The sequence below is a fragment of the Colletes latitarsis genome, unplaced genomic scaffold, assembly GCF_051014445.1.
Source record: "Colletes latitarsis isolate SP2378_abdomen unplaced genomic scaffold, iyColLati1 scaffold0062, whole genome shotgun sequence".
Taxonomy (NCBI): Eukaryota; Metazoa; Arthropoda; class Insecta; order Hymenoptera; family Colletidae; genus Colletes; species Colletes latitarsis.
Genome location: NW_027488412.1, coordinates 63104 through 90072, shown reverse-complemented (window position 1 = coordinate 90072; position 26969 = coordinate 63104). Strand labels below are relative to the sequence as shown.

At 16.0% G+C, this 26969-nt stretch overlaps 4 long non-coding RNA genes across 4 annotated transcripts in view; 2 read left to right on the top strand and 2 right to left on the bottom strand.

Annotated features, from left to right (window-relative positions):
- LOC143351050 (uncharacterized) overlaps positions 1–26969 on the top strand; it is a 48410-nt gene that overhangs the window by 10757 nt on the left and 10684 nt on the right. The gene's annotated exons all lie outside the window — the stretch shown is intronic.
- Positions 1–26969, bottom strand: part of LOC143351049 (uncharacterized) — a 39570-nt gene that overhangs the window by 8794 nt on the left and 3807 nt on the right. The gene's annotated exons all lie outside the window — the stretch shown is intronic.
- Positions 1603–23200, bottom strand: LOC143351048 (uncharacterized). Its single transcript, XR_013081440.1, has 2 exons — positions 23061–23200; positions 1603–4280 (listed from the first exon to the last, which is right to left on the bottom strand). It is a non-coding gene; the product is annotated as an uncharacterized LOC143351048 (long non-coding RNA).
- On the top strand, positions 4000–25597 carry LOC143351047 (uncharacterized). The gene is made up of 2 exons (XR_013081439.1): positions 4000–4139; positions 22920–25597. It is a non-coding gene; the product is annotated as an uncharacterized LOC143351047 (long non-coding RNA).

The following is a 26969-nucleotide window of genomic DNA, read 5'->3' as shown; positions in this document are numbered from 1 at the left end:
TTGATGATCCTATTAAAGATAATAATAAATGACCTGCTAATATATTAGCAGTTAATCGAATAGATAATGTTCATGGACGAATAATATTTCTAATTAATTCAATTAATACTATAAAATTTATTAAAAATATAGGTGTATTTAATGGAACTAAATGAATTAATATATAATTTAAATTTACACTTCATCCAAATAATATAAATCTTAATCATAAAGTTAAAGATAAAGATAAATTAATATTTAAATGACTTGTTGGTGTAAAATTATAAGGAAATAATCCTAATAAATTTATAAATAAAATTATTATTATTAAACTAATAAAAATAATAATATTAGATATATATTTAAATATTACTAATAATTTAAATTCATTAAAAATTAAATTAATTAATAATATAAATATTATTTGATAACGTGATAATTTAATTCAATATATTAATGGGATTAATATCAATACTATTATAATTATAATTCAATTTATTGATATATATATATTTGTTGAAGGATCAAAAATAGAAAATAAATTTGTTACCATTTATATATATAAATAAATAAATGTTTCTTATAAAATTTAATTTTTATAATTTTATTATAATTTATAAAATAAATTATAATTAAAATAATAAAAATTATAATTAATCTATAAATATACAAATTTAATCAATTTATTGGTATTATTTGTGGAATGAAAAAATTTTCATTAGAAGTAATTGTTAAATACTATTATTTGGTTTAAGAGACCAATTCTTACATTTCAGACACCTAATGAAAAAAATATTGATTATATATTATTCAATAACTTTAAAATGACATTTTAATATTATTATTTAACTAATTTTTTATAATAATATATAATTAATTATTTATATTAATTCAATTCATAAAATTTGAACAATTAGTTCTTTCTAATACAATTGGTATAAATCTATGATTAGCTCCACAAATTTCTGAACATTGTCCAAAAAATAAACCTGATCGTATTGAAATTAAAGTTATTTGATTAATACGTCCTGGAATTGAATCTATTTTTATTCCTAATGATGGAATTGTTCAAGAATGAATAACATCTAATGATGTAGTTAATAAACGAATAGGAATATTATAAGGGATAATTAATCGATTATCAACATCTAATAAACGAAATAAATCTAATTTATCTAAATCTTTAATTATATAAGAATCAAAATTAAAATTTTTAAATTCAGGATATTCATAACTTCAATATCATTGATGTCCAATAGCTTTAATTGTAAAAAAAATAGGATTCCATATTTCATCAATAAAATATAATGTTTTTAATGAAGGAAAAGCAATAATTATTAAAATTAATATAGGTAAAATTGTTCATACAATTTCAATTAAATGATGCTTTAACAAATATCGATTTATAAATTCATTAGTTATAATATCTAATATAATTAATAATGTAAATGTAATAATTATAATTATTATAATTATAGTAATATTATAAAATAAATTTAAATTATTAGAAAATGGTGAACTTGGATCTTGAAAAGAAAATATTTTTCAATGTGAAATTATTAATAAAAAATTATAATTTTTATTTAAGAATCTTAAGTTCATTGCACTTATCTGCCATATTAATTATTAATAAATATTTTTAATTTTTTTTATAATTATAAAATTATTTATAATATATAAAATTTTATTTATTCTTTTTATTATATATAATTTTAATAATAAAAGGTAATTCATTAAATGAATGATCTAAAGGAGGATAATTTTGTAATCATTCTAAAGAACATTGATAAAATTTAAAAATAATTAATCGTTTAGCAATTAATCTTTCTATAATAATATAAATTAATAAAATTAATCTATTTAATGAAATTAAAGATCCTAAAGAAGATAATAAATTTCAACAATAATATGAATCAGGATAATCAGAATATCGTCGAGGTATTCCTATTAATCCTAAAAAATGTTGAGGAAAAAAAGTTAAATTTACTCCAATAAATATTAATAAAAATTGAATAATTAATCATTTTTTATTTAAAATTAAACCAGTAAAAATTGGATATCAATAAATAAATCTTGCAATAATAGAAAATACTGCTCCTATAGATAATACATAATGAAAATGTGCTACTACATAATATGTATCATGTAAAATAATATCAATAGATGAATTAGATAATATAATTCCAGTTAATCCTCCTATCGTAAATAAAAAAATAAATCCTATTGATCATAAAATAGAAGGATTAATAATTAATTTAGATCCATAATATGTTGCTATTCATCTAAAAACTTTAATTCCAGTAGGAATAGCAATAATTATAGTTGCTGAAGTAAAATAAGCTCGTGTATCAACATCTAATCCAACTGTAAATATATGATGAGCTCATACAATAAATCCTAAAAATCCAATCCCTAATATTGCATAAATTATTCCAATATTACCAAATGTTTCCTTTTTACCACTTTCATTAAAAATAATATGTGAAATTAATCCAAATCCAGGTAAAATTAAAATATAAACTTCAGGATGACCAAAAAATCAAAATAAATGTTGATAAAGTACAGGATCTCCTCCACCTGAAGGGTCAAAAAATGAAGTATTTAAATTACGATCAGTTAATAATATTGTAATTGCACCAGCTAATACAGGTAAAGATAATAATAATAAAATTGTTGTAATAAAAACAGATCATGAAAATAAAGATAATTGATCATAATTTAAATTATAATTTTTTATTATTAAAATTGTTACAATAAAATTTATTGATCCTATAATAGATGAAATACCTGCAATATGTAAAGAAAAAATAGTTAAATCAACAGATAAAGAAGAATGATATATTAATGAAGATAATGGAGGATAAATAGTTCATCCTGTTCCTCTTCCTCTATATAAAATACTACTTATTAATAATAAAATTAATGAAGGGGGTAATAATCAAAATCTTATATTATTTATTCGTGGAAATGCTATATCTGGTGCACCAATTATTAATGGAATTAATCAATTTCCAAATCCCCCAATTAAAAAAGGTATAACTATAAAAAAAATTATAATAAAAGCATGAGAAGTAACAATAGAATTATAAATTTGATCATTATTAATTCATATACCTGGTGAACTTAATTCCATACGAATAATTATTCTTAATGAAGAACCAATTATTCCAGTTCATATAGCAAAAATAAAATATAGTATCCCAATATTCTTATGATTTGTTGAATAAAATCATTTAAAAATATAATAAATATTTATTAAAATTTACAATTATATTATATTTTTAAATTTGAAATTTAATAGTTTATTTTAACTTAAAATTTTATATTTATATTTAATATTAAAATTAAATTATAATAATTCATAAAATTAATAAATTTAAATAATATTGTGTCTGAAAAAGAAGTAAATTGTAAATTTATTTATAAAGATAAAAATTCTTTCTATATTAAAAATTATTATTTATTTTTAATTAAATTTTTATAAGTTAAAATAAACTATTAAATTGCAAATTTAAAAATATTAAAAATTTAATTAAAAATTTATTAAATTTCAATATATAAATATAATATACATATAAATATAATTATAAATAAAATTAATAGTAATCATTTAGGAATAATTGTATTAATTATAATCTTATAAGAATAAGATTTAATTTTTGAGTTTAAATAATGATTAAATAAAAATAAATTTAAATAAGTTCATGTTATTAAAGTTCTAGAAATTAATATAGGAATTAATACAACCATTAAATTTTCATGATTTATAATTAAACTTTCTAATAATATCCATTTTATTAAAAATGTTAATATTGGAGGAAATCTAGAATATATAATTATTAAAAATATTATTAATATTTTTAATGGTTTACTTAAGTTTAAATCATAAACATCAAATTTATTATCAATATTTAATATACCTAATAATCGAAATAATAATAATGTTATTAAAGTGTATAAAATTATATAAATAATAAATAATTTTATAGATATCATTATTAAAAATAACAATAAACATGTATGAATTAATGAAGAATAAATTATAATGTATTTTAAAGAATTAGTATTTAAAACTAAAAGTCTAGAATATAATAAATTAAAAATAATAAATCCAATTATATGATCATCTAATTTTAATATTAAATGTATTAAATAAATAGGTTGAATTTTTAAAATAGTAGAAAAAATAAATAAATTTATTCAATTTATATATTTTGAAGATATTAAAAATCAAAAATTTACAGGATATAAACCTATTTTTATATATAATATAAAATAAGTAACAGCAATATGTAAATTATCTATTTCTTCTAAATTAAGAATATTTTTTATAATAATACTAAAATATAATAATAAAGAAGTAATTATAGAAACTATAAAATAAAAAATTGCAGAATTTATATCCTTTTCAATAATTAAAATATAAACTATAGTAAAACTTACAATTTCTATTAATATTCAAACAATAATACAATTATTAAATAATAAAGATACAATTCTTAAAAAAAAAATTAAAAGAATTAATAATTTTAATTTAACATCATATTTTAAAGTTTTTTTAATATAAAATTAAATAAATTTTTTATTTAATTTAATAATTAATAATTTTAATTTAAATTTTTAATAAAATATAATAATAAAAATTTAATTTATATAAATATTTCATCAAAATATTCCTTTTTCAGGCATATTACTAAAATTTTTAAAAATTATATTTTAGTGTTTAAGCACATAAAATTTTGAATTTTATAGAATTAATTAAATTAATAAATATATTAATTATATAATTATTAATTATATAATATTTATTATTTTTTTATTTATTATATAAAAGATATTCAAAATCTATATTTAGGGTATGAACCTAATAACTTTATTTATTTAGTTTATTTATATAAATAAATATATAAATAAAAATAATTTTAATTTCATTATTAAGTAAATTTTTTTATACATCCTAGTAATTTCACTATAATTTTACTATAACTCTGATAATTAAATATTCACTCAATTTCAATGATCAGATGAAATTGAATGATTTTAATTTCATTATTAAGTAAATTTTTTTATACATCCTAGTAATTTCACTATAATTTTACTATAACTCTGATAATTAAATATTCACTCAATTTCAATGATCAGATGAAATTGAATGATTTTAATTTCATTATTAAGTAAATTTTTTTATACATCCTAGTAATTTCACTATAATTTTACTATAACTCTGATAATTAAATATTCACTCAATTTCAATGATCAGATGAAATTGAATGATTTTAATTTCATTATTAAGTAAATTTTTTTATACATCCTAGTAATTTCACTATAATTTTACTATAACTCTGATAATTAAATATTCACTCAATTTCAATGATCAGATGAAATTGAATGATTTTAATTTCATTATTAAGTAAATTTTTTTATACATCCTAGTAATTTCACTATAATTTTACTATAACTCTGATAATTAAATATTCACTCAATTTCAATGATCAGATGAAATTGAATGATTTTAATTTCATTATTAAGTAAATTTTTTTATACATCCTAGTAATTTCACTATAATTTTACTATAACTCTAATAATTAAATATTCACTCAATTTCAATGATCAGATGAAATTGAATGATTTTAATTTCATTATTAAATAAATTTTTTTATACATCCTAGTAATTTCACTATAATTTTACTATAACTCTGATAATTAAATATTCACTCAATTTCAATGATCAGATGAAATTGAATGATTTTAATTTCATTATTAAGTAAATTTTTTTATACATCCTAGTAATTTCACTATAATTTTACTATAACTCTGATAATTAAATATTCACTCAATTTCAATGATCAGATGAAATTGAATGATTTTAATTTCATTATTAAATAAATTTTTTTATACATCCTAGTAATTTCACTATAATTTTACTATAACTCTGATAATTAAATATTCACTCAATTTCAATGATCAGATGAAATTGAATGATTTTAATTTCATTATTAAGTAAATTTTTTTATACATCCTAGTAATTTCACTATAATTTTACTATAACTCTGATAATTAAATATTCACTCAATTTCAATGATCAGATGAAATTGAATGATTTTAATTTCATTATTAAGTAAATTTTTTTATACATCCTAGTAATTTCACTATAATTTTACTATAACTCTGATAATTAAATATTCACTCAATTTCAATGATCAGATGAAATTGAATGATTTTAATTTCATTATTAAGTAAATTTTTTTATACATCCTAGTAATTTCACTATAATTTTACTATAACTCTAATAATTAAATATTCACTCAATTTCAATGATCAGATGAAATTGAATGATTTTAATTTCATTATTAAGTAAATTTTTTTATACATCCTAGTAATTTCACTATAATTTTACTATAACTCTGATAATTAAATATTCACTCAATTTCAATGATCAGATGAAATTGAATGATTTTAATTTCATTATTAAGTAAATTTTTTTATACATCCTAGTAATTTCACTATAATTTTACTATAACTCTGATAATTAAATATTCACTCAATTTCAATGATCAGATGAAATTGAATGATTTTAATTTCATTATTAAGTAAATTTTTTTATACATCCTAGTAATTTCACTATAATTTTACTATAACTCTGATAATTAAATATTCACTCAATTTCAATGATCAGATGAAATTGAATGATTTTAATTTCATTATTAAGTAAATTTTTTTATACATCCTAGTAATTTCACTATAATTTTACTATAACTCTGATAATTAAATATTCACTCAATTTCAATGATCAGATGAAATTGAATGATTTTAATTTCATTATTAAGTAAATTTTTTTATACATCCTAGTAATTTCACTATAATTTTACTATAACTCTGATAATTAAATATTCACTCAATTTCAATGATCAAATGAAATTGAATGATTTTAATTTCATTATTAAGTAAATTTTTTTATACATCCTAGTAATTTCACTATAATTTTACTATAACTCTGATAATTAAATATTCACTCAATTTCAATGATCAGATGAAATTGAATGATTTTAATTTCATTATTAAATAAATTTTTTTATACATCCTAGTAATTTCACTATAATTTTACTATAACTCTGATAATTAAATATTCACTCAATTTCAATGATCAGATGAAATTGAATGATTTTAATTTCATTATTAAGTAAATTTTTTTACACATCCTAGTAATTTCACTATAATTTTACTATAACTCTGATAATTAAATATTCACTCAATTTCAATGATCAGATGAAATTGAATGATTTTAATTTCATTATTAAATAAATTTTTTTATACATCCTAGTAATTTCACTATAATTTTACTATAACTCTGATAATTAAATATTCACTCAATTTCAATGATCAGATGAAATTGAATGATTTTAATTTCATTATTAAGTAAATTTTTTTATACATCCTAGTAATTTCACTATAATTTTACTATAACTCTGATAATTAAATATTCACTCAATTTCAATGATCAGATGAAATTGAATGATTTTAATTTCATTATTAAGTAAATTTTTTTATACATCCTAGTAATTTCACTATAATTTTACTATAACTCTGATAATTAAATATTCACTCAATTTCAATGATCAGATGAAATTGAATGATTTTAATTTCATTATTAAGTAAATTTTTTTATACATCCTAGTAATTTCACTATAATTTTACTATAACTCTGATAATTAAATATTCACTCAATTTCAATGATCAGATGAAATTGAATGATTTTAATTTCATTATTAAGTAAATTTTTTTATACATCCTAGTAATTTCACTATAATTTTACTATAACTCTGATAATTAAATATTCACTCAATTTCAATGATCAGATGAAATTGAATGATTTTAATTTCATTATTAAGTAAATTTTTTTATACATCCTAGTAATTTCACTATAATTTTACTATAACTCTGATAATTAAATATTCACTCAATTTCAATGATCAGATGAAATTGAATGATTTTAATTTCATTATTAAGTAAATTTTTTTATACATCCTAGTAATTTCACTATAATTTTACTATAACTCTGATAATTAAATATTCACTCAATTTCAATGATCAGATGAAATTGAATGATTTTAATTTCATTATTAAGTAAATTTTTTTATACATCCTAGTAATTTCACTATAATTTTACTATAACTCTGATAATTAAATATTCACTCAATTTCAATGATCAGATGAAATTGAATGATTTTAATTTCATTATTAAGTAAATTTTTTTATACATCCTAGTAATTTCACTATAATTTTACTATAACTCTGATAATTAAATATTCACTCAATTTCAATGATCAGATGAAATTGAATGATTTTAATTTCATTATTAAGTAAATTTTTTTATACATCCTAGTAATTTCACTATAATTTTACTATAACTCTGATAATTAAATATTCACTCAATTTCAATGATCAGATGAAATTGAATGATTTTAATTTCATTATTAAGTAAATTTTTTTATACATCCTAGTAATTTCACTATAATTTTACTATAACTCTGATAATTAAATATTCACTCAATTTCAATGATCAGATGAAATTGAATGATTTTAATTTCATTATTAAGTAAATTTTTTTATACATCCTAGTAATTTCACTATAATTTTACTATAACTCTGATAATTAAATATTCACTCAATTTCAATGATCAGATGAAATTGAATGATTTTAATTTCATTATTAAGTAAATTTTTTTATACATCCTAGTAATTTCACTATAATTTTACTATAACTCTGATAATTAAATATTCACTCAATTTCAATGATCAGATGAAATTGAATGATTTTAATTTCATTATTAAGTAAATTTTTTTATACATCCTAGTAATTTCACTATAATTTTACTATAACTCTGATAATTAAATATTCACTCAATTTCAATGATCAGATGAAATTGAATGATTTTAATTTCATTATTAAGTAAATTTTTTTATACATCCTAGTAATTTCACTATAATTTTACTATAACTCTGATAATTAAATATTCACTCAATTTCAATGATCAGATGAAATTGAATGATTTTAATTTCATTATTAAGTAAATTTTTTTATACATCCTAGTAATTTCACTATAATTTTACTATAACTCTGATAATTAAATATTCACTCAATTTCAATGATCAGATGAAATTGAATGATTTTAATTTCATTATTAAGTAAATTTTTTTATACATCCTAGTAATTTCACTATAATTTTACTATAACTCTGATAATTAAATATTCACTCAATTTCAATGATCAGATGAAATTGAATGATTTTAATTTCATTATTAAGTAAATTTTTTTATACATCCTAGTAATTTCACTATAATTTTACTATAACTCTGATAATTAAATATTCACTCAATTTCAATGATCAGATGAAATTGAATGATTTTAATTTCATTATTAAGTAAATTTTTTTATACATCCTAGTAATTTCACTATAATTTTACTATAACTCTGATAATTAAATATTCACTCAATTTCAATGATCAGATGAAATTGAATGATTTTAATTTCATTATTAAATAAATTTTTTTATACATCCTAGTAATTTCACTATAATTTTACTATAACTCTGATAATTAAATATTCACTCAATTTCAATGATCAGATGAAATTGAATGATTTTAATTTCATTATTAAGTAAATTTTTTTATACATCCTAGTAATTTCACTATAATTTTACTATAACTCTGATAATTAAATATTCACTCAATTTCAATGATCAGATGAAATTGAATGATTTTAATTTCATTATTAAGTAAATTTTTTTATACATCCTAGTAATTTCACTATAATTTTACTATAACTCTGATAATTAAATATTCACTCAATTTCAATGATCAGATGAAATTGAATGATTTTAATTTCATTATTAAGTAAATTTTTTTATACATCCTAGTAATTTCACTATAATTTTACTATAACTCTGATAATTAAATATTCACTCAATTTCAATGATCAGATGAAATTGAATGATTTTAATTTCATTATTAAGTAAATTTTTTTATACATCCTAGTAATTTCACTATAATTTTACTATAACTCTGATAATTAAATATTCACTCAATTTCAATGATCAGATGAAATTGAATGATTTTAATTTCATTATTAAGTAAATTTTTTTATACATCCTAGTAATTTCACTATAATTTTACTATAACTCTGATAATTAAATATTCACTCAATTTCAATGATCAGATGAAATTGAATGATTTTAATTTCATTATTAAGTAAATTTTTTTATACATCCTAGTAATTTCACTATAATTTTACTATAACTCTGATAATTAAATATTCACTCAATTTCAATGATCAGATGAAATGAATGATTTTAATTTCATTATTAAGTAAATTTTTTTTATACATCCTAGTAATTTCACTATAATTTTACTATAACTCTGATAATTAAATATTCACACAATTTCAATGATCAGATGAAATTGAATGATTTTAATTTCATTATTAAGTAAATTTTTTTATACATCCTAGTAATTTCACTATAATTTTACTATAACTCTGATAATTAAATATTCACTCAATTTCAATGATCAGATGAAATTGAATGATTTTATATTTCATTATTAAATAAATTTTTTTATACATCCTAGTAATTTCACTATAATTTTACTATAACTCTGATAATTAAATATTCACTCAATTTCAATGATCAGATGAAATTGAATGATTTTAATTTCAATTTATTAAGTAAATTTTTTTATACATCCTAGTAATTTCACTATAATTTTACTATAACTCTGATAATTAAATATTCACTCAATTTCAATGATCAGATGAAATTGAATGATTTTAATTTCATTATTAAGTAAATTTTTTTATACATCCTAGTAATTCACTATAATTTTACTATAACTCTGATAATTAAATATTCACTCAATTTCAATGATCAGATGAAATTGAATGATTTTAATTTCATTATTAAGTAAATTTTTTTATACATCCTAGTAATTTCACTATAATTTTACTATAACTCTGATAATTAAATATTCACTCAATTTCAATGATCAGATGAAATTGAATGATTTTAATTTCATTATTAAGTAAATTTTTTTATACATCCTAGTAATTTCACTATAATTTTACTATAACTCTGATAATTAAATATTCACTCAATTTCCAATGATCAGATGAAATTGAATGATTTTAATTTCATTATTAAGTAAATTTTTTTATACATCCTAGTAATTTCACTATAATTTTACTATAACTCTGATAATTAAATATTCACTCAATTTCAATGATCAGATGAAATTGAATGATTTTATTTCATTATTAAGTAAATTTTTTATACATCCTAGTAATTTCACTATAATTTTACTATAACTCTGATAATTAAATATTCACTCAATTTCAATGATCAGATGAAATTGAATGATTTTAATTTCATTATTAAGTAAATTTTTTTATACATCCTAGTAATTTCACTATAATTTTACTATAACTCTGATAATTAAATATTCACTCATTTCAATGATCAGATGAAATTGAATGATTTTAATTTCATTATTAAGTAAATTTTTTTATACATCCTAGTAATTTCACTATAATTTTACTATAACTCTGATAATAATATTCACTCAATTTCAATAAATCAAGACTTATTTATAATATAATTTAAATTTTTATATATTACAATAAAAATTAAATTAATTAAAGAAAATAATCAAAATTTATTTATAAATATAATTAAATTTTTATATATTACAATAAAAATTAAATTAATTAAAGAAAATAATCAAAATTTATTTTATAATATAATTAAATTTTTATATATCATAATAAAAATTAAATTAATTAAAGAAAATAATCAAAATTTATTTTATTTAAATAATAATTTTTATATAAACAATAATAATTAAATATATAAATATGTATTTATTATATTAAACTTTTTTTTTTTTTTTTTATATTAATAAATTTTTTAATATAAATAATTCAAATTATAAATTCATAAAATATATAATTTATATTTTATAATATAATTTATAATTTAATAATAATAAATTTAATATAATAAATATTTATTTATTAATAAATATTTAATCGATATATAAATATATAATTATTGTTATAAAAGAAAAAAAATAAATTATAGATTAATATACATATTATACATAATAAATATGTTAATCTATATATAATTATCTATAAATCTTGAGATCTACATACATCTATCAATATATACTAAGAGTCTAATTATATATAATTATCTATGGATTTATCGAATATATGATCTATATTATAAAATATAATCCACAATTTAATAACAATAGATTTAATATAATAAATATTTATCTATTAATAAATATTTAATCGATATATATATATATAATTATTGTTATGAAGAAAAAAAAATAAATTATAGATTAATATACATATTATACATAATAAATATGTTAATCTATATACAATTATCTATAAATCTTGAGATCTACATACATCTATCAATATATACTAAGAGTCTAATTATATATAATTATCTATGGATTTATCGAATATATGATCTATATTATAAAATATAATCCATAATTTAATAACAATAGATTTAATATAATAAATATTTATCTATTAATAAATATTTAATTGATATATATATATATAATTATTGTTATAAAGAAAAAAAAATAAATTATAGATTAATATACATATTATACATAATAAATATGTTAATCTATATATAATTATCTATAAATCTTGAGATCTACATACATCTATCAATATATACTAAGAGTCTAATTATATATAATTATCTATGGATTTATCGAATATATGATCTATATTATAAAATATAATCCACAATTTAATAACAATAGATTTAATATAATAAATATTTATCTATTAATAAATATTTAATCGATATATATATATATAATTATTGTTATAAAGAAAAAAAAATAAATTATAGATTAATATACATATTATACATAATAAATATGTTAATCTATATACAATTATCTATAAATCTTGAGATCTACATACATCTATCAATATATACTAAGAGTCTAATTATATATAATTATCTATGGATTTATCGAATATATGATCTATATTATAAAATATAATCCACAATTTAATAACAATAGATTTAATATAATAAATATTTATCTATTAATAAATATTTAATTGATATATATATATATAATTATTATTATAAAGAAAAAAAAATAAATTATAGATTAATATACATATTATACATAATAAATATGTTAATCTATATACAATTATCTATAAATCTTGAGAACTATATACATCTATCAATATATACTAAGAGTCTAATTATATATAATTATCTATGGATTTATCGAATATATGATCTATATTATAAAATATAATCCACAATTTAATAACAATAGATTTAATATAATAAATATTTATCTATTAATAAATATTTAATCGATATATATATATATAATTATTGTTATAAAGAAAAAAAAATAAATTATAGATTAATATACATATTATACATAATAAATATGTTAATCTATATACAATTATCTATAAATCTTGAGATCTACATACATCTATCAATATATACTAAGAGTCTAATTATATATAATTATCTATGGATTTATCGAATATATGATCTATATTATAAAATATAATTCACAATTTAATAACAATAGATTTAATATAATAAATATTTATTTATTAATAAATATTTAATCGATATATATATATATAATTATTGTTATAAAGAAAAAAAATAAATTATAGATTAATATACATATTATACATAATAAATATGTTAATCTATATACAATTATCTATAAATCTTGAGATCTACATACATCTATCAATATATACTAAGAGTCTAATTATATATAATTATCTATGGATTTATCGAATATATAATATATATTATAAAATATAATCCATAATTTAATAATAATAAATTTAATACAATAAATATTTATTTATTAATAAACATTTAATTGATATATATATATATATATATACATATATATATAATTTATTTTATAATATAATATTATTTATATACATATATATATATATATATATAATTTATTTATTTATTATATAATATTAATTATATATATATATATATATATGTATGTATATATATATATATATCAATTAAATATTTATTAATAAATAAATATTTATTGTATTAAATTTATTATTATTAAATTATGGATTATATTTTATAATATAGATCATATATTCGATAAATCCATAGATAATTATATATAATTAGACTCTTAGTATATATTGATAGATGTATGTAGATCTCAAGATTTATAGATAATTGTATATAGATTAACATATTTATTATGTATAATATGTATATTAATCTATAATTTATTTTTTTTTCTTTATAACAATAATTATATATATATATATCAATTAAATATTTATTAATAGATAAATATTTATTATATTAAATCTATTGTTATTAAATTATGGATTATATTTTATAATATAGATCATATATTCGATAAATCCATAGATAATTATATATAATTAGACTCTTAGTATATATTGATAGATGTATGTAGATCTCAAGATTTATAGATAATTGTATATAAATTAACATATTTATTATGTATAATATGTATATTAATCTATAATTTATTTTTTTTTCTTTATAACAATAATTATATATATATATATCGATTAAATATTTATTAATAAATAAATATTTATTATATTAAATCTATTGTTATTAAATTGTGGATTATATTTTATAATATAGATCATATATTCGATAAATCCATAGATAATTATATATAATTAGACTCTTAGTATATATTGATAGATGTATGTAGATCTCAAGATTTATAGATAATTGTATATAGATTAACATATTTATTATGTATAATATGTATATTAATCTATAATTTATTTTTTTTTCTTTATAACAATAATTATATATATATATATCGATTAAATATTTATTAATAGATAAATATTTATTATATTAAATCTATTGTTATTAAATTATGGATTATATTTTATAATATAGATCATATATTCGATAAATCCATAGATAATTATATATAATTAGACTCTTAGTATATATTGATAGATGTATGTAGATCTCAAGATTTATAGATAATTGTATATAGATTAACATATTTATTATGTATAATATGTATATTAATCTATAATTTATTTTTTTTTCTTTATAACAATAATTATATATATATATATCGATTAAATATTTATTAATAGATAAATATTTATTATATTAAATCTATTGTTATTAAATTGTGGATTATATTTTATAATATAAATCATATATTCGATAAATCCATAGATAATTATATATAATTAGACTCTTAGTATATATTGATAGATGTATGTAGATCTCAAGATTTATAGATAATTGTATATAAATTAATATATTTATTATGTATAATATGTATATTAATCTATAATTTATTTTTTTTTCTTTATAACAATAATTATATATATATATATCGATTAAATATTTATTAATAGATAAATATTTATTATATTAAATCTATTGTTATTAAATTGTGGATTATATTTTATAATATAGATCATATATTCGATAAATCCATAGATAATTATATATAATTAGACTCTTAGTATATATTGATAGATGTATGTAGATCTCAAGATTTATAGATAATTGTATATAGATTAACATATTTATTATGTATAATATGTATATTAATCTATAATTTATTTTTTTTTCTTTTATAATAATAATTATATATTTATATATCGATTAAATATTTATTAATAAATAAATATTTATTATATTAAATTTATTATTATTAAATTATAAATTATATTATAAAATATAAATTATATATTTTATGAATTTATAATTTGAATTATTTATATTAAAAAATTTATTAATATAAAAAAAAAAAAAAAAAGTTTAATATAATAAATACATATTTATATATTTAATTATTATTGTTTATATAAAAATTATTATTTAAATAAAATAAATTTTGATTATTTTCTTTAATTAATTTAATTTTTATTATGATATATAAAAATTTAATTATATTATAAAATAAATTTTGATTATTTTCTTTAATTAATTTAATTTTTATTGTAATATATAAAAATTTAATTATATTATAAATAAATTTTGATTATTTTCTTTAATTAATTTAATTTTTATTGTAATATATAAAAATTTAATTATATTATAAATAAGTCTTGATTTATTGAAATTGAGTGAATATTTAATTATCAGAGTTATAGTAAAATTATAGTGAAATTACTAGGATGTATAAAAAAATTTACTTAATAATGAAATTAAAATCATTCAATTTCATCTGATCATTGAAATTGAGTGAATATTTAATTATCAGAGTTATAGTAAAATTATAGTGAAATTATTAGGATGTATAAAAAAAATTTACTTAATAATGAAATTAAAATCATTCAATTTCATCTGATCATTGAAATTGAGTGAATATTTAATTATCAGAGTTATAGTAAAATTATAGTGAAATTACTAGGATGTATAAAAAAATTTACTTAATAATGAAATTAAAATCATTCAATTTCATCTGATCATTGAAATTGAGTGAATATTTAATTATCAGAGTTATAGTAAAATTATAGTGAAATTACTAGGATGTATAAAAAAATTTACTTAATAATGAAATTAAAATCATTCAATTTCATCTGATCATTGAAATTGAGTGAATATTTAATTATCAGAGTTATAGTAAAATTATAGTGAAATTACTAGGATGTATAAAAAAATTTACTTAATAATGAAATTAAAATCATTCAATTTCATCTGATCATTGAAATTGAGTGAATATTTAATTATCAGAGTTATAGTAAAATTATAGTGAAATTACTAGGATGTATAAAAAAATTTACTTAATAATGAAATTAAAATCATTCAATTTCATCTGATCATTGAAATTGAGTGAATATTTAATTATCAGAGTTATAGTAAAATTATAGTGAAATTACTAGGATGTATAAAAAAATTTACTTAATAATGAAATTAAAATCATTCAATTTCATCTGATCATTGAAATTGAGTGAATATTTAATTATCAGAGTTATAGTAAAATTATAGTGAAATTACTAGGATGTATAAAAAAATTTATTTAATAATGAAATTAAAATCATTCAATTTCATCTGATCATTGAAATTGAGTGAATATTTAATTATCAGAGTTATAGTAAAATTATAGTGAAATTACTAGGATGTATAAAAAAATTTATTTAATAATGAAATTAAAATCATTCAATTTCATCTGATCATTGAAATTGAGTGAATATTTAATTATCAGAGTTATAGTAAAATTATAGTGAAATTACTAGGATGTATAAAAAAATTTACTTAATAATGAAATTAAAATCATTCAATTTCATCTGATCATTGAAATTGAGTGAATATTTAATTATCAGAGTTATAGTAAAATTATAGTGAAATTACTAGGATGTATAAAAAAATTTATTTAATAATGAAATTAAAATCATTCAATTTCATCTGATCATTGAAATTGAGTGAATATTTAATTATCAGAGTTATAGTAAAATTATAGTGAAATTACTAGGATGTATAAAAAAATTTACTTAATAATGAAATTAAAATCATTCAATTTCATCTGATCATTGAAATTGAGTGAATATTTAATTATCAGAGTTATAGTAAAATTATAGTGAAATTACTAGGATGTATAAAAAAATTTACTTAATAATGAAATTAAAATCATTCAATTTCATCTGATCATTGAAATTGAGTGAATATTTAATTATCAGAGTTATAGTAAAATTATAGTGAAATTACTAGGATGTATAAAAAAATTTACTTAATAATGAAATTAAAATCATTCAATTTCATCTGATCATTGAAATTGAGTGAATATTTAATTATCAGAGTTATAGTAAAATTATAGTGAAATTACTAGGATGTATAAAAAAATTTACTTAATAATGAAATTAAAATCATTCAATTTCATCTGATCATTGAAATTGAGTGAATATTTAATTATCAGAGTTATAGTAAAATTATAGTGAAATTACTAGGATGTATAAAAAAATTTACTTAATAATGAAATTAAAATCATTCAATTTCATCTGATCATTGAAATTGAGTGAATATTTAATTATCAGAGTTATAGTAAAATTATAGTGAAATTACTAGGATGTATAAAAAAATTTACTTAATAATGAAATTAAAATCATTCAATTTCATCTGATCATTGAAATTGAGTGAATATTTAATTATCAGAGTTATAGTAAAATTATAGTGAAATTACTAGGATGTATAAAAAAATTTACTTAATAATGAAATTAAAATCATTCAATTTCATCTGATCATTGAAATTGAGTGAATATTTAATTATCAGAGTTATAGTAAAATTATAGTGAAATTACTAGGATGTATAAAAAAATTTACTTAATAATGAAATTAAAATCATTCAATTTCATCTGATCATTGAAATTGAGTGAATATTTAATTATCAGAGTTATAGTAAAATTATAGTGAAATTACTAGGATGTATAAAAAAATTTACTTAATAATGAAATTAAAATCATTCAATTTCATCTGATCATTGAAATTGAGTGAATATTTAATTATCAGAGTTATAGTAAAATTATAGTGAAATTACTAGGATGTATAAAAAAATTTACTTAATAATGAAATTAAAATCATTCAATTTCATCTGATCATTGAAATTGAGTGAATATTTAATTATCAGAGTTATAGTAAAATTATAGTGAAATTACTAGGATGTATAAAAAAATTTACTTAATAATGAAATTAAAATCATTCAATTTCATCTGATCATTGAAATTGAGTGAATATTTAATTATCAGAGTTATAGTAAAATTATAGTGAAATTACTAGGATGTATAAAAAAATTTACTTAATAATGAAATTAAAATCATTCAATTTCATCTGATCATTGAAATTGAGTGAATATTTAATTATCAGAGTTATAGTAAAATTATAGTGAAATTACTAGGATGTATAAAAAAATTTACTTAATAATGAAATTAAAATCATTCAATTTCATCTGATCATTGAAATTGAGTGAATATTTAATTATCAGAGTTATAGTAAAATTATAGTGAAATTACTAGGATGTATAAAAAAATTTACTTAATAATGAAATTAAAATCATTCAATTTCATCTGATCATTGAAATTGAGTGAATATTTAATTATCAGAGTTATAGTAAAATTATAGTGAAATTACTAGGATGTATAAAAAAATTTACTTAATAATGAAATTAAAATCATTCAATTTCATCTGATCATTGAAATTGAGTGAATATTTAATTATCAGAGTTATAGTAAAATTATAGTGAAATTACTAGGATGTATAAAAAAATTTACTTAATAATGAAATTAAAATCATTCAATTTCATCTGATCATTGAAATTGAGTGAATATTTAATTATCAGAGTTATAGTAAAATTATAGTGAAATTACTAGGATGTATAAAAAAATTTACTTAATAATGAAATTAAAATCATTCAATTTCATCTGATCATTGAAATTGAGTGAATATTTAATTATCAGAGTTATAGTAAAATTATAGTGAAATTACTAGGATGTATAAAAAAATTTACTTAATAATGAAATTAAAATCATTCAATTTCATCTGATCATTGAAATTGAGTGAATATTTAATTATCAGAGTTATAGTAAAATTATAGTGAAATTACTAGGATGTATAAAAAAATTTACTTAATAATGAAATTAAAATCATTCAATTTCATCTGATCATTGAAATTGAGTGAATATTTAATTATCAGAGTTATAGTAAAATTATAGTGAAATTACTAGGATGTATAAAAAAATTTACTTAATAATGAAATTAAAATCATTCAATTTCATCTGATCATTGAAATTGAGTGAATATTTAATTATCAGAGTTATAGTAAAATTATAGTGAAATTACTAGGATGTATAAAAAAATTTATTTAATAATGAAATTAAAATCATTCAATTTCATCTGATCATTGAAATTGAGTGAATATTTAATTATCAGAGTTATAGTAAAATTATAGTGAAATTACTAGGATGTGTAAAAAAATTTACTTAATAATGAAATTAAAATCATTCAATTTCATCTGATCATTGAAATTGAGTGAATATTTAATTATCAGAGTTATAGTAAAATTATAGTGAAATTACTAGGATGTATAAAAAAATTTATTTAATAATGAAATTAAAATCATTCAATTTCATCTGATCATTGAAATTGAGTGAATATTTAATTATCAGAGTTATAGTAAAATTATAGTGAAATTACTAGGATGTATAAAAAAATTTACTTAATAATGAAATTAAAATCATTCAATTTCATCTGATCATTGAAATTGAGTGAATATTTAATTATCAGAGTTATAGTAAAATTATAGTGAAATTACTAGGATGTATAAAAAAATTTACTTAATAATGAAATTAAAATCATTCAATTTCATCTGATCATTGAAATTGAGTGAATATTTAATTATCAGAGTTATAGTAAAATTATAGTGAAATTACTAGGATGTATAAAAAAATTTACTTAATAATGAAATTAAAATCATTCAATTTCATCTGATCATTGAAATTGAGTGAATATTTAATTATCAGAGTTATAGTAAAATTATAGTGAAATTACTAGGATGTATAAAAAAATTTACTTAATAATGAAATTAAAATCATTCAATTTCATCTGATCATTGAAATTGAGTGAATATTTAATTATCAGAGTTATAGTAAAATTATAGTGAAATTACTAGGATGTATAAAAAAATTTACTTAATAATGAAATTAAAATCATTCAATTTCATCTGATCATTGAAATTGAGTGAATATTTAATTATCAGAGTTATAGTAAAATTATAGTGAAATTACTAGGATGTATAAAAAAATTTACTTAATAATGAAATTAAAATCATTCAATTTCATCTGATCATTGAAATTGAGTGAATATTTAATTATTAGAGTTATAGTAAAATTATAGTGAAATTACTAGGATGTATAAAAAAATTTACTTAATAATGAAATTAAAATCATTCAATTTCATCTGATCATTGAAATTGAGTGAATATTTAATTATCAGAGTTATAGTAAAATTATAGTGAAATTACTAGGATGTATAAAAAAATTTACTTAATAATGAAATTAAAATCATTCAATTTCATCTGATCATTGAAATTGAGTGAATATTTAATTATCAGAGTTATAGTAAAATTATAGTGAAATTACTAGGATGTATAAAAAAATTTACTTAATAATGAAATTAAAATCATTCAATTTCATCTGATCATTGAAATTGAGTGAATATTTAATTATCAGAGTTATAGTAAAATTATAGTGAAATTACTAGGATGTATAAAAAAATTTACTTAATAATGAAATTAAAATCATTCAATTTCATCTGATCATTGAAATTGAGTGAATATTTAATTATCAGAGTTATAGTAAAATTATAGTGAAATTACTAGGATGTATAAAAAAATTTACTTAATAATGAAATTAAAATCATTCAATTTCATCTGATCATTGAAATTGAGTGAATATTTAATTATCAGAGTTATAGTAAAATTATAGTGAAATTACTAGGATGTATAAAAAAATTTATTTAATAATGAAATTAAAATCATTCAATTTCATCTGATCATTGAAATTGAGTGAATATTTAATTATTAGAGTTATAGTAAAATTATAGTGAAATTACTAGGATGTATAAAAAAATTTACTTAATAATGAAATTAAAATCATTCAATTTCATCTGATCATTGAAATTGAGTGAATATTTAATTATCAGAGTTATAGTAAAATTATAGTGAAATTACTAGGATGTATAAAAAAATTTACTTAATAATGAAATTAAAATCATTCAATTTCATCTGATCATTGAAATTGAGTGAATATTTAATTATCAGAGTTATAGTAAAATTATAGTGAAATTACTAGGATGTATAAAAAAATTTACTTAATAATGAAATTAAAATCATTCAATTTCATCTGATCATTGAAATTGAGTGAATATTTAATTATCAGAGTTATAGTAAAATTATAGTGAAATTACTAGGATGTATAAAAAAATTTATTTAATAATGAAATTAAAATCATTCAATTTCATCTGATCATTGAAATTGAGTGAATATTTAATTATCAGAGTTATAGTAAAATTATAGTGAAATTACTAGGATGTATAAAAAATTTACTTAATAATGAAATTAAAATCATTCAATTTCATCTGATCATTGAAATTGAGTGAATATTTAATTATCAGAGTTATAGTAAAATTATAGTGAAATTACTAGGATGTATAAAAAAATTTACTTAATAATGAAATTAAAATTATTTTTATTTATATATTTATTTATATAAATAAACTAAATAAATAAAGTTATTAGGTTCATACCCTAAATATAGATTTTGAATATCTTTTATATAATAAATAAAAAAATAATAAATATTATATAATTAATAATTATATAATTAATATATTTATTAATTTAATTAATTCTATAAAATTCAAAATTTTATGTGCTTAAACACTAAAATATAATTTTTAAAAATTTTAGTAATATGCCTGAAAAAGGAATATTTTGATGAAATATTTATATAAATTAAATTTTTATTATTATATTTTATTAAAAATTTAAATTAAAATTATTAATTATTAAATTAAATAAAAAATTTATTTAATTTTATATTAAAAAAACTTTAAAATATGATGTTAAATTAAAATTATTAATTCTTTTAATTTTTTTTTTAAGAATTGTATCTTTATTATTTAATAATTGTATTATTGTTTGAATATTAATAGAAATTGTAAGTTTTACTATAGTTTATATTTTAATTATTGAAAAGGATATAAATTCTGCAATTTTTTATTTTATAGTTTCTATAATTACTTCTTTATTATTATATTTTAGTATTATTATAAAAAATATTCTTAATTTAGAAGAAATAGATAATTTACATATTGCTGTTACTTATTTTATATTATATATAAAAATAGGTTTATATCCTGTAAATTTTTGATTTTTAATATCTTCAAAATATATAAATTGAATAAATTTATTTATTTTTTCTACTATTTTAAAAATTCAACCTATTTATTTAATACATTTAATATTAAAATTAGATGATCATATAATTGGATTTATTATTTTTAATTTATTATATTCTAGACTTTTAGTTTTAAATACTAATTCTTTAAAATACATTATAATTTATTCTTCATTAATTCATACATGTTTATTGTTATTTTTAATAATGATATCTATAAAATTATTTATTATTTATATAATTTTATACACTTTAATAACATTATTATTATTTCGATTATTAGGTATATTAAATATTGATAATAAATTTGATGTTTATGATTTAAACTTAAGTAAACCATTAAAAATATTAATAATATTTTTAATAATTATATATTCTAGATTTCCTCCAATATTAACATTTTTAATAAAATGGATATTATTAGAAAGTTTAATTATAAATCATGAAAATTTAATGGTTGTATTAATTCCTATATTAATTTCTAGAACTTTAATAACATGAACTTATTTAAATTTATTTTTATTTAATCATTATTTAAACTCAAAAATTAAATCTTATTCTTATAAGATTATAATTAATACAATTATTCCTAAATGATTACTATTAATTTTATTTATAATTATATTTATATGTATATTATATTTATATATTGAAATTTAATAAATTTTTAATTAAATTTTTAATATTTTTAAATTTGCAATTTAATAGTTTATTTTAACTTATAAAAATTTAATTAAAAATAAATAATAATTTTTAATATAGAAAGAATTTTTATCTTTATAAATAAATTTACAATTTACTTCTTTTTCAGACACAATATTATTTAAATTTATTAATTTTATGAATTATTATAATTTAATTTTAATATTAAATATAAATATAAAATTTTAAGTTAAAATAAACTATTAAATTTCAAATTTAAAAATATAATATAATTGTAAATTTTAATAAATATTTATTATATTTTTAAATGATTTTATTCAACAAATCATAAGAATATTGGGATACTATATTTTATTTTTGCTATATGAACTGGAATAATTGGTTCTTCATTAAGAATAATTATTCGTATGGAATTAAGTTCACCAGGTATATGAATTAATAATGATCAAATTTATAATTCTATTGTTACTTCTCATGCTTTTATTATAATTTTTTTTATAGTTATACCTTTTTTAATTGGGGGATTTGGAAATTGATTAATTCCATTAATAATTGGTGCACCAGATATAGCATTTCCACGAATAAATAATATAAGATTTTGATTATTACCCCCTTCATTAATTTTATTATTAATAAGTAGTATTTTATATAGAGGAAGAGGAACAGGATGAACTATTTATCCTCCATTATCTTCATTAATATATCATTCTTCTTTATCTGTTGATTTAACTATTTTTTCTTTACATATTGCAGGTATTTCATCTATTATAGGATCAATAAATTTTATTGTAACAATTTTAATAATAAAAAATTATAATTTAAATTATGATCAATTATCTTTATTTTCATGATCTGTTTTTATTACAACAATTTTATTATTATTATCTTTACCTGTATTAGCTGGTGCAATTACAATATTATTAACTGATCGTAATTTAAATACTTCATTTTTTGACCCTTCAGGTGGAGGAGATCCTGTACTTTATCAACATTTATTTTGATTTTTTGGTCATCCTGAAGTTTATATTTTAATTTTACCTGGATTTGGATTAATTTCACATATTATTTTTAATGAAAGTGGTAAAAAGGAAACATTTGGTAATATTGGAATAATTTATGCAATATTAGGGATTGGATTTTTAGGATTTATTGTATGAGCTCATCATATATTTACAGTTGGATTAGATGTTGATACACGAGCTTATTTTACTTCAGCAACTATAATTATTGCTATTCCTACTGGAATTAAAGTTTTTAGATGAATAGCAACATATTATGGATCTAAATTAATTATTAATCCTTCTATTTTATGATCAATAGGATTTATTTTTTTATTTACGATAGGAGGATTAACTGGAATTATATTATCTAATTCATCTATTGATATTATTTTACATGATACATATTATGTAGTAGCACATTTTCATTATGTATTATCTATAGGAGCAGTATTTTCTATTATTGCAAGATTTATTTATTGATATCCAATTTTTACTGGTTTAATTTTAAATAAAAAATGATTAATTATTCAATTTTTATTAATATTTATTGGAGTAAATTTAACTTTTTTTCCTCAACATTTTTTAGGATTAATAGGAATACCTCGACGATATTCTGATTATCCTGATTCATATTATTGTTGAAATTTATTATCTTCTTTAGGATCTTTAATTTCATTAAATAGATTAATTTTATTAATTTATATTATTATAGAAAGATTAATTGCTAAACGATTAATTATTTTTAAATTTTATCAATGTTCTTTAGAATGATTACAAAATTATCCTCCTTTAGATCATTCATTTAATGAATTACCTTTTATTATTAAAATTATATATAATAAAAAGAATAAATAAAATTTTATATATTATAAATAATTTTATAATTATAAAAAAAATTAAAAATATTTATTAATAATTAATATGGCAGATAAGTGCAATGAACTTAAGATTCTTAAATAAAAATTATAATTTTTTATTAATAATTTCACATTGAAAAATATTTTCTTTTCAAGATCCAAGTTCACCATTTTCTAATAATTTAAATTTATTTTATAATATTACTATAATTATAATAATTATAATTATTACATTTACATTATTAATTATATTAGATATTATAACTAATGAATTTATAAATCGATATTTGTTAAAGCATCATTTAATTGAAATTGTATGAACAATTTTACCTATATTAATTTTAATAATTATTGCTTTTCCTTCATTAAAAACATTATATTTTATTGATGAAATATGGAATCCTATTTTTTTTACAATTAAAGCTATTGGACATCAATGATATTGAAGTTATGAATATCCTGAATTTAAAAATTTTAATTTTGATTCTTATATAATTAAAGATTTAGATAAATTAGATTTATTTCGTTTATTAGATGTTGATAATCGATTAATTATCCCTTATAATATTCCTATTCGTTTATTAACTACATCATTAGATGTTATTCATTCTTGAACAATTCCATCATTAGGAATAAAAATAGATTCAATTCCAGGACGTATTAATCAAATAACTTTAATTTCAATACGATCAGGTTTATTTTTTGGACAATGTTCAGAAATTTGTGGAGCTAATCATAGATTTATACCAATTGTATTAGAAAGAACTAATTGTTCAAATTTTATGAATTGAATTAATATAAATAATTAATTATATATTATTATAAAAAATTAGTTAAATAATAATATTAAAATGTCATTTTAAAGTTATTGAATAATATATAATCAATATTTTTTTCATTAGGTGTCTGAAATGTAAGAATTGGTCTCTTAAACCAAATAATAGTATTTAACAATTACTTCTAATGAAAATTTTTTCATTCCACAAATAATACCAATAAATTGATTAAATTTGTATATTTATAGATTAATTATAATTTTTATTATTTTAATTATAATTTATTTTATAAATTATAATAAAATTATAAAAATTAAATTTTATAAGAAACATTTATTTATTTATATATATAAATGGTAACAAATTTATTTTCTATTTTTGATCCTTCAACAAATATATATATATCAATAAATTGAATTATAATTATAATAGTATTGATATTAATCCCATTAATATATTGAATTAAATTATCACGTTATCAAATAATATTTATATTATTAATTAATTTAATTTTTAATGAATTTAAATTATTAGTAATATTTAAATATATATCTAATATTATTATTTTTATTAGTTTAATAATAATAATTTTATTTATAAATTTATTAGGATTATTTCCTTATAATTTTACACCAACAAGTCATTTAAATATTAA